The sequence below is a fragment of the Macrotis lagotis genome, chromosome 1, assembly GCF_037893015.1.
Source record: "Macrotis lagotis isolate mMagLag1 chromosome 1, bilby.v1.9.chrom.fasta, whole genome shotgun sequence".
In the NCBI taxonomy this organism is placed as follows: domain Eukaryota; kingdom Metazoa; phylum Chordata; class Mammalia; order Peramelemorphia; family Peramelidae; genus Macrotis; species Macrotis lagotis.
Window position 1 is genome coordinate 539,041,039 of NC_133658.1, and position 18,827 is coordinate 539,059,865.

General features: G+C 33.6%; 1 pseudogene; it reads left to right on the plus strand.

The window, feature by feature from the left end:
* Window positions 1-4,006: 4,006 nt before the first annotated feature.
* On the plus strand, window positions 4,007-4,432 carry LOC141521053 (NADH dehydrogenase [ubiquinone] 1 alpha subcomplex subunit 11 pseudogene; annotated as a pseudogene).
* Window positions 4,433-18,827: the final 14,395 nt, after the last annotated feature.

The following is an 18,827-nucleotide window of genomic DNA, read 5'->3' on the forward strand; positions in this document are numbered from 1 at the left end:
TCCTCACTTTAATTCTGCTGTGCTGACAAAAGTTTAGCACTTTGTCTAATGAGGGCAGTGTCTGAGACCAGATTTGAACCCAGGTACTCCTGACTCCAGGGCCAGTGCTTTATCCACTGTGCCACCTAGCCACCCCTGCTTAGATTTCTTTAAGATACTTGTAGTTAAATACATCAGGGTTTGACTTAATCCATGCTTCACTTAACAAGTGAATAAATATCCTGGATGGGAGTGGAGGGGCGGATAAATTGTGAGAGAAAATAGGCCTAGAAGGGGAGCACAAATAGTTCAAGTAATTATATGGCTTTGGATAATACTTGGCTCATGAGAAGGATTATGTGTACTTGGCAGGTACTTGAAAAGGGAATAAGGTAAAAAATTATTATAATTATAATTTGATGGAATTTGAAACAATAATGTTTACCAAACAATCAAACAATTAATCAAGCAATCCTGTGATGATACCTGGATAACAATATGAGATTATCAAGCAACCAACTAGTCAAACTGTAGTTGATGATACCTGATTAATAGTATTAGAACTATAAATAACCCCAGGGGAAGAGGCACAAAGATTTATAATTTTAGAGGGAAAGAAGGGAGGATGTTAATGCTGAGTAAATTCTATTCAATACACTTATCCCAGAGAGGGAATAAGATACGTTCCCACCCCTAATTGGGGCAGCTAGGTGGCACAGTGGATAGAGCACTAGTCCTGGAGTCAGGAGGACCTGAGTTCACATGTGACCTCAGACATACTTAACAATAACAACCTAACTGGGTGATCTTGGGACAAGTCACTTAACCCCATTGCCCTGCAAAAAACAAAAACAAAAACAAAAACAAAAACAAAAACAAAAACAAAAAAAACATTTGCCCTAATCTATTGGGGGAGGAAAGGGAAAGGGAAAGGGAAAGATAAGGGAAGAAGGAACAGATAAAAGGGAAGTCTAAGGTATAAGTGAAAATAAACCGAAAGCTAAATTTTTACAAGAAAAGTCAAGAAGAAGGGTAGTAAAATTTGGGTGAGAAGGAATAAGAGAAAAGGAAAGAGAAAAATATAGAGAAAAATAGCACACAGGGAAATACAGAATTAGTAATCTTAACTACAAATGTGAATGGGATGAATTATCCCATAAAATGGAAACAGATAGCAGAATGGATTAAAAACCAGAATCTTACATTGTGTTGTTTGCAAGAAACACATTTGAAGCACAGGGATACATACAGGGTAAAGATAAAAGGTTGAAGCAAAATATATTATGCCTCAGCTAAAGTAAAAAAAAAAATCAGAGGTAGAGACCCTGATCTCAGATAAAGTAAAAGCAAAAATTGATCTCTTTAAAAGGGATAAGGAAGGAAACATATTCTTAAAAAGGCACCATTGTTAATGAAGCTATATCATTACTAAACATGTATGTACCCAGTAGTATAACATCCAGATTCTTAGAGGAAAAGCTGGGTGAATTACAAGTAGAAAAAGACAGCAAAACTTTAATAAGGGGAGAACACCATCTCCCTCCCTCGGAACTAGATAAATCTAACCACAAAATAAACAAGAAGGAAGTTAAGAAGGTAAATGAAATTTTAGAAAACTTAGAAATGATAGACCTCTGGAGAAAGCTTAATGGGAATAGAGGAGAATATATCTTTTTCTTGGCAGTACATGGCACTTTCATCAAAATTGACAATGGACTAGGGTACAAAAACCTTATAATCAAATGCAGAAAGGCAGATACTATAAATACACACTTCTCAGAACATGATGCAATAAAAATTACATATAATAAAGGGCCATGGAAAGATAAACCAAAAACTAATTTTAAATTAAATAACTCTATCTTAAATAATGAGTGGATCAAACAGAAAATAATAGAAATTATTAATAATTCAAGAAAATAATACTAATACTAATATAACATCGTACCAAAATTTATGGGATGCAACTTAGGAAGTTTTGTGAGGAAATTTTACATTTCTAAATACCTATATGAATACAATAGAGAAAGAGAAAAAAAATGAATTGGGTATGGAACTAAAAAAGCTAGGTGGAAAAAAAGAACAAATTAATGATCTCCCAATTAAATACCAAATTAGAAATTCTGAAAATCAAGAGAGAGAGTAATAAAACTGAAAGCTAGAAAACCATTCATCTCATAAATAAAACTAAGAGTTGGTTTTATTTAAAAAGCTAATAAAATAGACAAACATTTGGTTAATCTTACTTTTAAAAAAAGAAAGAAGATAACTAAATTACCAGTATCAAAAATGAAAAGGGTGAACTAACCATAAATGAGGAAAAAACTGAAGAGATAATTTGGAGCTACTTTGGTGAACTGTATGCCAATAAATTGGACAACCTGAGTGAAATGGATGAATATTTACAAAAATGCAAACTGCCTAGATTAACAGATGAGGAAATAAATTATTTAAATAATCCCATTTCAGAAAAGAAATTGAAGAAAACATCAATACACTACCTAAGAAAAAGTCTCCAGGTCCAGAGGGATTCGCAAGTGAATTCTACCAAACTTTTAAGAAATAATTAATTCCTATTCTACATAAACTATTTTTAAAAGTAAGTGAAGGAGTTCTACCAAACTCCTTTTCTGACATCAATATGATGCTGGTACCTAAACCAGGAAGAACAAAAACAAAGAAAATTATAGACCAATCTCCTTAATGAATATTGATGCAAAAATCTTAAATAAAATTTTGGCAATAAGACTACAGCAGGTTATTCCTAGGATCTAGGATAATATACTATAATGAGATAGGATTTGTACTAGGTAGGCAGGGATGGTTCAATATTAAGAAAACACTCAATATAATTGAACATATCAATAGCAAAACCAAAAAAAATTATATGATTATCTCAATAGATGCTGAAAAAGCCTTTGATAAAACATAACATCCATTTCTATTAAAAACACTAGAAAGTTTAGGAATAAATGGAGTTTTCCTTAAAATAATAAAGTGTATCTATCTAAAACCATCAACAAATATTATATGTAATGGAAATAAAGTTGTAATATTTCCAATAAAATCAGTGGTGAAACAAGGACACCCATCATCACCATCATCACCATTACTATTCAATATAGTATTAGAAATGTTAGCCTTAGCAAAAAAAAAAGAAGAAAAGGAAATTGAAGGAATCAGAATTGGCAATGAGGAAGCAAAGCTTTCACTCTTTGCAGATGATATGAGAGTATACTTAGAGAACCTGAGAAAATCATCTAAAATCTCCTTGAAACAATTAACAAATTCAGCAAAGTAGCAAGATATAAAGTATACCCATATAAATCATCAACATTTCTATATATGAACATTGCCCAAGAGCAAGAGATAGAAAGAGAAATTACATTTAAAATAATTGTAGAAAATATTTACTACCTGGAAATCTACCTCCCAAGACAAACCCAGAAACTGTATGAACACAGTTATAAAGCCCTTCTCCCCCAAATGAAGTCAGATCTAAATAATTGAAAAAATGTCAATTGTTCATGGATAGGTCAAGATAATATAATAAAAATGATGGTTCTACCCAAATTAAATAATTTATTCAGTGCTATATCAATCAAACCTCTAAATAACTACTTTACCAAGCTAGAACAAAAAAGTAAAGAAATTCATCTGGAGCAACAAAAGGTCAAGATTAGCAAGGGAATTGATGAAAAAATTGTAAAGGAAGATGGCCTAGTTCTACCAGATCTAAACTATACTGTAAAGTGGAAATCATCAAAACTGCCTGGTTTTTTAAAAAAAAAAAAAAACTTATTTTCTAAAAGAAAAACTACAATGGTTGAAATAAGAAGCATTAAACATATTTATTTATTTATCTATTTATTTGTCTATATATTTATTTATTATCCATATGCACGTGTATATTTTTAAGTTGCAAAATTTCTTTCCAACCCCACTTTCCATACTTATTCAGTGCCATTAAGAAATAGAGCAATGCAGACTTGGAGAAGCTGCCCTTGGGGCGGGACTAGGGGTGATCATGGCATCTTTATTGATGAAGGAATACTGGGATGCCCCCAAAGGCACAGAATGCCATGGCAAGGCCTACATCACCACCAAGATGGGTGCCGCTGTTGGCTTGGTGGCATCTGCTTACCATCTTGTGTTTGTCCCACCAGAATCAACTTCTGAAGCAGTGTTAAGGGCTGGGAAATTTACATTCTCCATGGCTGCAGTAGGCGTCATATTTGGGATTACTTCCTATATCAGTCCTCAAGTTCAAGAAAAGCCAGATGACCCCCTAAACTACTTCTTTGGAGATTGTACTGCAGGCCTGACCCTTGGAGTCCATATGCACAACTACACCAGCGGGGCAGCAGCATGTGTATACATGGGTGCTGCCACTGCCCTTTTGAAGGCGAGCAAAATGGAAGGTTGGAAGCTGGTCAACGGGCCCCAAGTTTAAACTAACAAAGCCTTTGTCGGCTGTTTTGTAAAAAAAAACAACTGATATATAGTATCCCTATTCAGCATTTCCCCAAACAGTTTTATTCTAATGTTAAATAAAACTTGAAACCACTTGAAAACAAAAAGAAATAAAATAGAGCAATGGATCAGTGGATTTGGATAAGTTCAAAAGAAAACACAGTAAATGACTACAGCAATCTACTATTTGACAAATGCAAAGACATCAGCTTCTGGGATAAGAATTCATTATTTGACAAAAATTGTTTGGAAAACTGAAAAACAGTATGGCAAAAACTAGGCATAGACCCATATCTCACACCTTATACTAAAATAAGGTCAAAATAGGTACAGGATTTAGACACAAAGGCAGATACCATAGATAAATTAATAGACCAAGAAATACTCTATCTGATCTATGATATGGTAATAAATTTGTGATCATACAAGAATTAGAGTACAATATAAAGTGAAAAATGAATGATTTTGACTATATCTATATTAAATTAAAAAAGTTTTACACTAATAAAATCAATGCTGCCAAAATTGGAAGGAAAGCAGAAACCTGGGAAACAATCTTCATAACTAGGCATTCTGATAACATTCTCAGTTCTAAAATATATAGAGAATTGCATCAAATTTATAAGGTTTCAAGTCATTCCCCAATTGACAAATGGTCAAAGGATATGAGTAGACAGTTTTCAAATGAAGAAATTAAAGCTATGTATAATCATACAAAAATGCTACAAATCAATATTAATTAGAGAAATGCAAATTAAAACAACAATGAGGTATCACCTCATACCTATCAGATTGACCAAGATGAGAAAAAGGGAAAATTATCAATGTTGGAGAGGTTGTGGGAGGGTTGGAACATTGATGCATTGCTGGTGGAGTTGTGAACAGGTATAACCATTCTGGATAGCAAGGTGGAATTATGCCCAAAGAACAATAAAACTGTTCATACCCTTTGACCCAGCAATTCTAGGTCAATATTCAGAAGAGATTTTTTAAAATGGGAGAAGTCCTACCTGTTCCAAAATATTCATAGCAGTTCTTTCTGTAGTGGCAAAGAATCAGAAATTGAGGGGGATACAAGTATGATACATGAATACAATGGAATATTATTGTTCTAAAAGTAACTATAAATGTTTGGACTCTAGATGCTGAGCAAAGGGTGCAGAACCAAGAGAACAATGTACACAAACAATATTGTGAGATGACTAACCTTGATGGAAGTAGCTCCTCTCAGCATTTCAGAGAGCTAGGACAATTGTATTAGACTAGCTGTGGACAAGATTATTCCCATCCAGAGGGAGAAAAACAAAACAATAAAAAACAGCCCTTCAGAATCTGATGAACACTTTATAAAAATTTTGCCTTATGTATCTTTTGCCTTCATCCTATTTCCTCATACTGAAAATGACTTATCTGTAAACATGTTTTTCAAAAATATGAATGTAACAATGCCAACATGATTGTTTTCCACTGATGAAAGGTGAGGTTGGAAAGGGAGGATGGAAGGAAATTTTACAACTTAAAAATAAACATGTGCATATGGATAATAAATAAATAGAGAGATAGATATTTTAATGCTTCTTATTTCAACCATTGTAGTTTTTTTTTAGAAAATAAGCTTTTTATGTGTGCATAGTGGTATGGAGAGGGTCCTTTTTCTAGAAATAATTGTGATTTTAAAATAAAAGATATCAGTAATTCATATCTGAATAAATGCATGAAAATACTATGAAAACACTATGGCCAAGTGTTGGAAATACAAATTTAAAAATTGCCCTCCTCCCCCAAAAAAGATTATATTCTACTAAAGGAAATCGAGGTCATCTAGATATCTAACAAGTCCTAAATCTATTTATGTATCTATGTCAGACTATAGATAAAACTGAACTTATATTCATATCAATACAGAAAATGGATGGATGGATAGACGATGTACAAATATTTGAATGAATGAAAAAGTATGTATTAATCATTTACTGTGTGCCAGAGAGAAAAGGAGGAAGAGGGAAAGAAAAAATGGTTTAATGTATTTTCATGCCTTAGTAAATCCATCTTTGCTGAGGAAGGTTGCATAGTGCAGGGGTCCTTAATCTATGTGCAGTTTGGATAGATAGATAGATAGATAGATAGATAGATAGATAGATAGATAGATAGATAGATAGATAGACAGACAGATAGACAGACAGATAGAGATATAGAGATAGAGATGATAGAGATAGAGATAGAGATAGATAGACATAGAGATAGAGATAGAGATAGATATTTCAATATAATGTCTCCTCTCCAATCCTAGACATTTAGATTTATCCATTTAAAAACATTATTCTGAAAAGGAATTCCTAGGCTTCACCAGACTACCAAAGAGGTCTATGGCACAGACAAATCAGGTTAAAAACTCCTACATAAGAGCTTGAGAGTATCATTATTACAAACCCTAAAAATTCACTCCCTTCAACAGATCTTCTTTTATCTAAGCCCCCTATCTTGATTTTATAGTTCTTTATAACCTTCATAGGCTCTTAACATTTAAATTACATATTATATATGTATGTATATATATATATATATATGTCTGCATATGCAAGTCTTATCAAGCATGTGACAAAACTGTCCAATGGTCTTCTAATTAGAAGCTGCTGTGAATCACCATTTAATCATGCCAAGACAGAGAAAACTACAGTTTATTATTCTAAAAATTCAAATTACTCTTTATCCAAGTGGGTTGGCTCAAATATCCAAAAGAAAGTGCTCCCCAGCCTCAGTTTTAAGCTATATTATATAAATTTTGATTACATAAGCAGGATAGGTACAAAGGAACTTCAAAGAGCAATGGGGGAAGATAATAATTTACAGATCAAAGCACAGATGGAAGAAAAAGAAAATCTATATCAGATCCAAAAGAAAACTAGTCTGTGAACAGTGGACTTGTGATTGGTATCTTAGTCTGCTTTTGAAGACTCTGGTTAATTAGGGTAGTTTTCATCTTAAGCAAATAGAAGTAAGAAAGTTAAGCTAGAAATTCTCTTATCATACATATATGCTCCATCGTAAGTTCCATGAGGTTAGGAACTTGTCATATTTATCTTTCTATCTTACCTTGCACTTGAACAATGTTTTTCACATAACAGACGTATTATAAACATCCCATAAGTGAGTTAATGAACTATAGATATAAAGCTAATTCTGATGCCAGAACTTTTTTGGAAGGAGTTTTTAATACTAAATCCCTAAGTTTAATTGCATACTCTTTTCTCCTAAAAGTTAAGGTTAGTTGGACTTTAGGATAGGAAAATAAGGTTTACCTTAGTACTACAAGTCCCAAACTGTGTATCAAAACATCTTAGGGCACCATAGCAAATTAACATGAGTGACTCAGGATATTTTAAAATTCAGTCAACTACTTAATAAATTTATTTCTTACAAATTCAGAAAGCTGTGAAAAATTTTCTAAGACACTTAGGGAGCCATGAACTGAAAAAGTTTGGAAATCTTTGCACTAATAATATGCTTACCCTAATAGGAATTCAAAACATGAACATGTAATTGACTTATTTTTTATTCTCTCATTGAAATTCACCTTAAATAATTCAATCTTGATATTTAAAAACATACTGCTTTCACATCATTTCTATTTCTGAAAATGTCCTTCTCTTCTCTGCTAACCAATGATAAACATGTTTTCCCTAGTTCTCTTATCCCATTCCCTATATATTTCTAAATTGTCACTATATTCCCCTTTTCTACTACTTCAATACTTTTGCCCTGCTTTCCTTTTTCTCCTCTAATTATATCCTGTAATATGACATCTTTGTAAACTATATATATATGTATATATATATATATATATATATATATATCACTTCAAAACTATGAAAGGGATTTCTATTCCACCTGTCTCATGTTCATCCTGATAATACTAACTTGCATTCCTTCCAAATGGCATTAAATAAATAGAAGACCACAATTTATTGATGTTAAGATAGTAGAAAAGATCATGACATCAGGGAGGTGATGCCATGACAAGCACATGAATTGGATTTGAAGGGGGGGAGGGCTGTGCTAAGTCACCAGCCTCACTTTCTCCTCCAGAGTCATCTGGGTCCAGTGATAAAATATGGATCAGGATGACTGGAGATGGCTCTGGATGTGAGGTAATCAGGGATAAATTAAGTGTCCAAAATCTCACAGCTAGTAAATGTCTGAATCTGGATTTGAACTGTTGTCCTACTGATCCCAAGACCACTTGGTGCTCTAGCCACTGCACCATCTATAACTAAAATAATCATTTGTCCTTTGGCAAAGAATGGTGTGTGTTAGATTTTCTTTTATCAGATAAATAAACTGATCATAAAATCATATATGTTTTGGCAGAAACTATAAATATAATTGAATTAATGAAGATCAAAACTTAAAAAGAAAAAAACATTTTAAAATGCAATCAGTGAGCATAATTTAGTGTAGGAGAAAGGTGGCTTCAATTAAAACTAGGAATTTATTGGTGTTTGTCAGGTACATCAACTCTTCATGAACCCATTTGAAATTTTCTTGGTAAAGATACTGGAGTGGGTTGCCATTTCTTTCTCCAGCTCATTATACAGATGAGTAAACTGAGCAAATATGACTAAATGACTTGCCCAGACATTAGGAAGTATCTGAGGTAAGATTTGAACTTTTGAAGATGAGTCTTCCTGGTAACAAGACCAGTATTCTGTCTACTGCACTACCTTGCTACCCTATTCTAGGGAGAGTCTTAAATTTTTCTTTAAAGGGGTATAAGCAGAGAAGAAGAGTAGGGAGGGAGAAGTATTTTTAATACCACTTCATGTTAGATTTTCAAATATCTTTACCAACTAGAAAATTTGTCCATCAAAGCTGTGGGTTGTAAAGTACAATTAGTAGCATTGATGGTACAAACAAGAAATAACTCTATTTCTACTCTACAAATTTTGTTGGTTTCGTTCAGTCATTTCAAAAATGTCTGACTCTTCATGACCCCATTTGGGGTTTTCTTGGCAAAAATATGGGAATAGTTTACCAGTTTCTCCTCAGGCTCATTTTAAAAAATAAGGAAACTGAGGCAAACAGGATTAAGTGACTTATCTCGGGTCATATCACTAGGAAATATCTGAGACCTGATTTTAACTCAGTCAGTAGACTTAGCACACTCTCCATTGTACCACCTAGATGCCCCTTACAAATTAGAACCTTTGACCCACTTATCATCAAAATGCCCTTCAGTTACTATTAATTTGCTATCACACTCCTTTACTTTACTAATCCTATACAAAACAATGCAATAAGTATTAATTTCCCACTATTTGCAAAGTACTATATTTGACTCTGAAGATATAAAAATAAGACACCAAATCATCTCTATAGTCAAAAACTTTATACTATGCTGAAGGTATAATGGTTAAACTGAGAAGTATACCCAATGTTTTCTGTCTGTTTCAAGTATAATTAAAGGTTTTGAATTAACTTTCAACACAAATTCAACAATTCTTATTTTTCTTTGGGGTTTTTTCCCAGGGGAAATAAAGCCAAAAATACAGAGATGGATAGGTTAAGAGAGAAACATAGACTAAAACTATATAAAGAATTTCTATTCTATTTCTATTTGATTCTTCTATCAAAGCTAAAATCAAAGTATCCATATGTTAACAGGAGCAAGTAACAATCCACAATGCTAATTATGCTCCAGACACTTAAAAACATGTAGTATCACTCTATATCAATATTCACTATAGATAAGATGATATAAATTAGCCTCAAAAGAGTCAATTTGTAGAAAGTTATATTCTACAGGTGGACAGTACAGTAGATAGAATCAGAAATCAGGAAGATTTACCTTCCTGAATTCAAATGTGACTTCAGACATTTATTAGTTGTGTGATCCTGGGCAAATCATTTAACCCTCTTTGCCTCATTTTCCCCATCTGTAAAATAAACTGGAGAAGAAAATTGCAAATCTCTCCTGTACCTTTGCCAACAGAATCCCAAATAGGGTCAAGAAAGAGCCAATGACAAATGAAAAATGACTAAACAGCATATTCTACATGTTTGAGGGCATGAATTATAATCAATCTAAATGAGTTTGTTTTGATAAAAGAAACATGAGGGAAAGAGCGAACATACATGTGAATTAAAATCAGCATGGTTTGTGTATAGGTGTAGAGTAGAAGCAGAGAAGCAACATAAAGGGAATAAATTAAGATAGTGAATTTTGTGACTCAGAAGGCAAAATTCAGTATATGAGTTCAGGCTAGGGAGTACAGGCCTACTGGGTGCTTAGGGAGAGTGTGAGGATAATATATGCAGTAGATAATTGGAATTGGTTCTGTGTTGTAGTAGCTCCTAAAAGCTATTCCAGTATTAGAAAACCACTATGAAAAAGTTTGTTCACATATCATTCATATTTGAATTGGAAAATTTCTTCATTCCTTACAATCTGTATAAGTCCAATTGTACTACAAAGGGGGTACAAATGTCTGCGACTAAGTCCCCAAGAGCAAAAGCTTTGCAACTGTGCTCCTTCTAATCAAAAGTTTACCCTCTGGGACATCTATTGTAGCAGAAAAAGCTCAAAACTAGGAATGAAGAAATCTGGGTTCTAAGTCTAGGTGGGTTGCTAATGAGCTATGTAACCTTGGAGACATTACCTTTCTGGGTCTCACTTTCTTCATCTTCAAAATTACAGAGTTGGTTTAAATTCCCATTAAGATCCTACCAATGTTAATATTCTGGGATTCTAAATAAACAATATTTATAATTTTCTAAAAATTACATGAAATCATAAATCAATAGAGATGGCAGGTATCTCAGAAATCATTTAGTTCACACCATGTCCCTCACTGTCATTTTATAGATGAGAACTAGTGATTCGACTTACTAAAAGTTAGCAGCAAAACCAAGACTAGAATACAAGACTTGCAGCCTCTAATTTCTAAAAACACTTTAAGAGTTCTGCAGAAACTATTTTCTGGAAAACAATACTTTGCCTCATCTAGAATATATTTTTTTTATTTTTTTAAACTTTTTTGACTGTTGCAACAAAAAATCATCACCCGCTAAAATTTGAAATAGTATTTTAAACCAGAGGTGTTAAACAAGTAACCACAGGCTGCACTCCTAAATGTTACCCAATCAAGATTAGAAGGTAATCAAGAAATATTTTAATAAAGCATTATTCATATTTCTGAACAGAGAATGAATATTTTGTTTTTCTGATGAAGACATTCATAAATTCCAATGCTTAGAATCTTTCTAGTTCATAATCCTTTGTTTAGTTCCACCACCCACACATCTATAAATGTAGTCTAGTTAAGTTAGTTAAACAAGACACTGAGAAACCCACAGTAAATGGTGGGGGAGGGGGAGATAATACAATAGTCTTCATTATTCCCAGAGATTTCTGAGACTATTAATCAAATTCATAATTCAACAAAAGATAAACTTAAATAATTTTGATCAATCTTTTAAAGTGAATGGGAGGAAAATATTTCTTATTCTTAAAATAGTTTCTTTCACTTGGTTAAAACTGCAGTCAATATTTAGTGCAGGAAAATAGAAAGAGCAGTTCAGTTTGGGATAATAGCCTTAGAATTCCTTGAAATCCATGCCAACTAAGTGTCAGAAAGGGCTATATACATGTTCTAGAAGAACTGTTAGGAAAGGGAAAATAAAACCACAGAGCTCAATTCTTCACTGTATTATTATCTTCAGTTTCTTACATTTAAAAGACCAAACTGTGTCTCTATTTGTAATGTTCCACAGTTCAGATTTCAGGTCTGAGTCTACAGGGAGAAGCTTGCATTTGTTATTTGAAATAGTCAAAGCAACTTTCTAGACTTTCTAAAAACTGACAAGTAGCCTAATAAGAACTAGACTGATACTGTTTTCTATGAACTTTACTATGAAGTTCCAGGGAAAATGTAGAAATCTTAATAATCCTCAGATCATTTGTCAGTAGCAGGAATTTACATACCCCCTTCATATCCTATCTGTACTGATATATGACCCACCATTTAAATGGCCTTTCACCATTGGCTGCCTCTGAGAATTGGGAATTGCTGTTCCCATGATGAAAGGTCTAATCCATATTAGTCATTCACCATATTAAAAATGAAAACTACTAGTTCAGAGTATCAACCTAAATTAAGCTTTAGTAAATGTTCAGACATAGATAATTTGTCTCTGCTGAAATACAAGAAAAATGCTTTAATGTCTGACAAAATGGAGAAGTGAATTGCCTATTTTATTATTGCTTGTTAGGGACTGTTGTGAATGGGAGTATTGTAAACTATCATCACTTGGTGTCCTTGAGTACAAGAATCTTATCTTACTAAGTGCCATGGGAATGGAAGTTGGATTAGAGACTGGAAAGGTATTTAAGCACTGGTGTTTTGGCAAATAAATGGAGCACTTGGAAATCTTGTCATTCTTATCTTCCTTGTCTCCCACCCCTCCAAGGCTCACCTGGGGAAGGTTGAGGGAGTCCCAAAGTGGGACTCAACATAAGAGTCCAGAAAAGGACTCAACTATTGCTATTATTTTTTTTTAACAAACATGTAGTTTCATCACTGTAGGGAGCTTCTAGAGAGACACTTCATCTTACCAAAGCTGATCAGCTCTTCCTTGAACATTGAGAGATTAAGTGACTTGTCCATGGTCACACAATCAGTAAAAATCAGAGGCAGAATTTGTACCTCAGTCTTCTTGATTCCAGCTCAACTCTCTGCTACACCACACTGATTTTACTAATTTTATTGCATATGCAAACTGATCTAAGATATGTAAATATCATCTTAACATTTCATTGAGAGCTTGGAGAAGTTGAACTTCCCAATGGTCTGACTAGTTTCTTAAAATTTCATGAATGGCTGACTATCATTTCATTTTTAAATGCCCTAAAGAGAAAATGAACTCAAGGATATAACATGAAAAATTTATTAAGTGTGTACAATATTCAGAGTTGCAAGAAAAAAGCTTCACCAGCTAAAATTTGAGATATTATTTTAAACCAGAGTTGTCAAACAAATAATCCACAGGCTGTACTCCAAAATGTGACCCAAACCAGATTAGTAGGCAATCAAGAAATGTTAAACAAAAACATAAATAATAATGCATTTGAAAACTAAGTGAACATGTGACCAGGATCTTCATGTACAGTTTAAAGGCTGACATTTCTACTGGGATTCTCAAAGGAGATTTTTTAAAATACCTCCCATAAATTACATGTATTCTTTGGAAACTATGCTTTTGAAATCTTTTGAAAACTAATAAACATTCAAGAAAATACCATTGTTTTCATCATACTGTTATTCTGTACAGAACTAAAGGGAACAAATAGAGCATTATTTTATCTGTTCATTTTTAATTGTCCTTTATAGTGCTCTTAGACTACAATTCAGAATTTTTATATACATACAATATATACATATAATATATACTTATATATTATGTGGATGTATATATATTCACACACATTCACATATATACATAATTCCAGATCAAGACCTATGCAATGCCCAATACATTAATCTACTATAACACATTCTTAACAAAGGTGTGGGTGGACTTTTGTTATTGAACAACCATCTGAGTCCAGTAAAATTGTGGTCTGATTCTGAGTTTGCAGAAATCGCATGTTGTAACTAAGCACAAATTTCTAATGACCATTCAACTGAACCACCTTCCTTAATGAAGCCAGTGCACACATATACAGAGTCCCTTTCTGATATTCCTATCTCAGGAAAACCAGCATTCTTCATCCATATAACCAGTGACTCAATGCAGATTAGAGCAGATTCATACAAATTAATTCAAGGCAAAGAAACATTCACCATGAAGCAAATGATGTTGGGAAAGAAAAGGTAGAAACCTTCTTCAGGTCAGATTGTTAATAGAGTTTAGAGTAAGACATAGGAAAATATTTCATAAATATAAATAAAGCAACAAACATCAAGTATTTCTTGGGCACTGTATGCTCAGCAGTGAGGTAAGCACCGTCAGTGATGCAGATGAATCAAACAATAGGTTTTATTAAGTAACCACTAAATTCCCAGAATTATTCCAAGTAACACTGTTAAAAAGGCCAAAAAAGGATTTATCTTCAAAAAGTGTGCATGCTATCACTGGAGAATAAGTATACATAAACACATACACATATGTTATTCTATGTATGTGTGAATGTGTGATTATATACAGAAAATATGGATTAAATCAAGGTAGTAATGGAAGGAGTTACCAGTTGGGAGAATCAGGAAAAAACTTTATTCTTGTAAAATGTTTTGCTCTAGGAAAGTAAATTGTCTCTGGGGAAGCTAGGAGTTGTAGTTGATAGAGCACTGACCTTGAAGTAAGGAGGATGGGAATTTGAATCCAGTCTCAGACATTTAACTCTTACTAGCTGAGTGACTTTGGACAAGTCACTTAACCCTGATTGATATATATATCTGGTCACTGGACCCAGATGGCTCTAGAGAAGAAAGTGAGGCTGGTAACTTAACACAGCCCCCTCCCCCTCACTCAGATCCAGTTCATGTGCTTGTCATGGCATCACCTCCCCGATGTCATGGTCTTCTTCAAAAATGAACGACAAAAGCAAATGGTCCCTGAAGAATCTGAAGTCTAACTCAGTATGTTAAGAAATACACACATGAAAGAATTAGAGAATAATTCAATAATGACATGAAAAATTTCTTAATAATTTGATTTTATATAAGGAATGAAGAGAACAAACTAGGAAAAGCAAGAAAGGTAAACTGTCCTAAGGAAAGAGAAAGCAGGATAAGAAGGCAAGTACAAAGATGGAATATGACAAAAAGAAATATGATTCCTGAGATCCTATAAAATTAGTATAAGTATTTTGGTTAATCATGTCAAACAGGGAAAATGATTGTAGAGAAAGGAAGAAGTTCCAACTATCTCTCCCCTCCCTCCCACCTGATGATTCAATTTTTATCAGAGAGAAGGAAACTCATTTAGATTATTGATTTAAGAACAATGTTACTTTCATTTTGTCATTATTAGGTAATATGTGAGTATTCAGTTGATGTCTAGGAGAATATACATCTGTGACTATCATTTCTGAAGGTATCAAAATAACCTTCAAGTATTTCTTTTAAAAGTTGAAAGGAAATGCTTTCAAGAGCTTGAATAAAAAGAGATGGAGACTTCTATGATGTACTATGATGTTCTATGATTTGGCTATGAATCTGAAGAGGTGAAAATAAAAGATAAAAAAGGTTAAAATACTACCAAACTTCAGAAAACTCTGAGTACTTTCTGCTGAGTCTTCTGACTGTTTTCAACCAATTCAATATTGTGTAACTCCTAGCAAGAAACTGGGGTAGACTGAGAGGATTAAAATAGACATTTCTTTTTTAAAACACTCTTCACCCAACTTATAACTAAATGGGGGTGATACAACAGAGACTCAAATAAGAAATAATGCAAAAATCATACCAAAATATCCATAAAAGGAAAGTTGAAAACATTATATGGGGCACACAAAAGAATGATTGAAGGAATATTCAATGTATTCCTTTCATATTTGAAGAAAAATCTGCAATCTTCATGATAACTTGATCTTCAATTTGAATTCAGCAGAGCAGTTTTGACTGGCAGATAAAAAGTCCTTAGTGCTTAGCTATGTGAATCTTTGCAAAGTAAGGACAAAGACAACCTTAAAGCAAATAGTGTCGGCAGTAAAGTGAGTGAGTCATTCTCTACTTTTCAGTCTCTCTCTCTCTCTCTCTCTCTCTCTCTCTCTCTCTCTCTCTCTCTCTCTCCCTCCCTCTGTCACAGTTTTATCTTCATAACATCTCTTGTATATGTGCTCTTTTCTCCTCTGACACTGCCACCATACTGATAGAGGTTGGCCCTGAACACATCATATTTGGACTATCACAATACCTTTTTGGTTCATCATTCTAACTCAACTCTCTCTTCATTCCAGTTCATTTCCATTCAGCTATTAAATTGCTCTTCCCAAAACACAGGTCACTTCATATTCAATAAATTCTAATGTCTCTCTATTATCTCCAAAATCAAATTAAAATTTTCTGTGTCATTCATGCCCTTCCCAACCTGACTCTCTCCTACCTTTCTAAATCTTCTTATGCCTTACTCCAAGATACTCTGTGATCCAGTGACACCATCATGGGTACTTCTCCTTGGACAAGACACTATTATCTCCTGAGTTCCTGTATTTTTTCTGGCTTTTTTCTTTGTATGTAATCTTGTTGTTCCTTGTATCTGTCTTTAGATTTTCTTGGTTTCTTTTGAGTTCCAACTAAAACATTACTATTTTACAAGAAATCTTTCCCTTAAAATGGTGCCTACCTCTATTAATTATCTCCAATTTATTTTATATATGTCTTGTAAGAACATAGCTGTTTTTCAAAGTGATTTTCCATTAACCTATGAGATTTTTGAATTTGAGAATTGACTTTGCCTTTTTTTGCATCTCCACTGCTTATCATGATTCTTGGGAATAGTATTTTTGACCTATGCTTATTCACTGAATAAAGAAAAAAACATTATGGAGCAGGAGAAGAGACTTAAGCAGCTAGGGGTAGAGGCAGTGGGTGGCACCAAACTGCTTTCTCCACTCACTGTTGCCAATGGAGGAAAATCAGTCTCCCACATCTTTTAGAGTTGTTCCTCGAACAGACTAAAAGTTGTGGAACTTTCCCCACAGAAGCATTGCTGCAGATTTGCCTGCCCTTTCTCTGCATTATTCCATTGGGAGAATGTATGTTAAATACAAATCTATTCTTTAAAATTTCATAACATAATTATCACTAACTACTTACAAGATTAGTTTATCATCATTGTATGTGCTTCATTACTTTAAAAACAAAGTGAGAAGGGGGCAGTGACCAACAAGATATACAGATGGAAAGAGAGAACTGGAGTGAAAAAAAACAGAATTTCTGTCTGTTGAAATTATTGGGACTCAGGTTGGGCCTCTGCAACTATAGGGATAAAAACTAAAGTTTTCCTGTTTCCCAAAACAGGTTTTGAAAAAGTATGAATCCAGATCCTTTTGTTCCCCTAGTCAAAATATTAAATTAAGAACATTCACTATCAAATGGGGACCTAAGATGTTCCTTTTGTTCATTTTTCCTTTATTCTATTCTAAGAATATTCATAAATCTAATCTCTGACTTTCTATCCCCAGATGCATCAGTAATGTCAAGAGTTTGATTACAGAGTAGATCATGCCTGATAGAAAAATAAAAATGTCTACAGAACACTAGAAGCATACACAGGGACCAGAAGAGAAGGAGTGAGAATTCTCTACCCTCCCCTTGCAACAGTTAAGCTGGTAGCCTTAACTATCTTATACAAATAACAAATACTGTTACACAAGTTTTTTTTTTTTCAGCTTGGTGTGGTTGCTGTCATTTCAAATGATACATTATAATGTTAAGAATAAGCACAATGTGACTATCCAACAAAAGAGAAAGGCAACAACTTCTGAAGAAGCTGAGCATTTTCTTAAAATAGAATGGGAGAAGATGATGTGGGAAATAAATTGAGTCTCGAAAAGAATTCCACAAATGAGACTTCTGGACTTATCATCTCATTAGGAGCCTGTCTTCTGGCTAAGCTAACCTTGACAATGTTATCATTGACAACTTTTGTGTGTCTATGTCCCCTCTGAGCACACAAACACATATATCCTCAGTTTCAATCAGAACAAAACATCTCAGAATAGGGTTCAACAAAAAGTTATTTTATTAATGGATATTTTTGTGTGATCATTTCCAATACGTTGGCTCCTTATGAAGGAACAATGTCCACAATGATTTTGAGTTAAGATATAGAACTTGGAATATAGGAAATACTGTTCTGTCTTTCATCCTAAGAGACAGTTGAGGAGTAGAGAGGAAAGACTCAAGGAAAAAGAAATGAACTTGCCAGATTAGAAGAGATAGGTAGGAAATTTGGAGAACTCTCTCACTTTTCTGGGAAAATGTTGAGTGTGTGCCCATTCTCTTAAATGTATTCATACCTCTGGTTCACATTTGGCATTTAGTCAATCAAAAAAAATTAAGGTTTATCATGTGCCAAGCATTGTGTTAAGTGCTGGGGATAGTTTTTTGCTCTCAAGATGCCCTCTAAAGGAGAAGATAACATGCACAAAATTATAAGTAAACCATATTCAGGATACATGTTTATCTATTCTCTTTCTGTCTCTGCCCTTCTGCTTCTCTCTTTGTCTCTCCATCTTTCCTTTTTACTCATTCCCCTCCTCTTTCTGAACTCTCTCTCCTTATTTATTTCTTTCCTTCTTTAATTGGTTTGGAGTTTGCAGCCTGTGAGAACTCATACTGATAAGTAAGCTCAACAGGAGATTAGAAGTATCA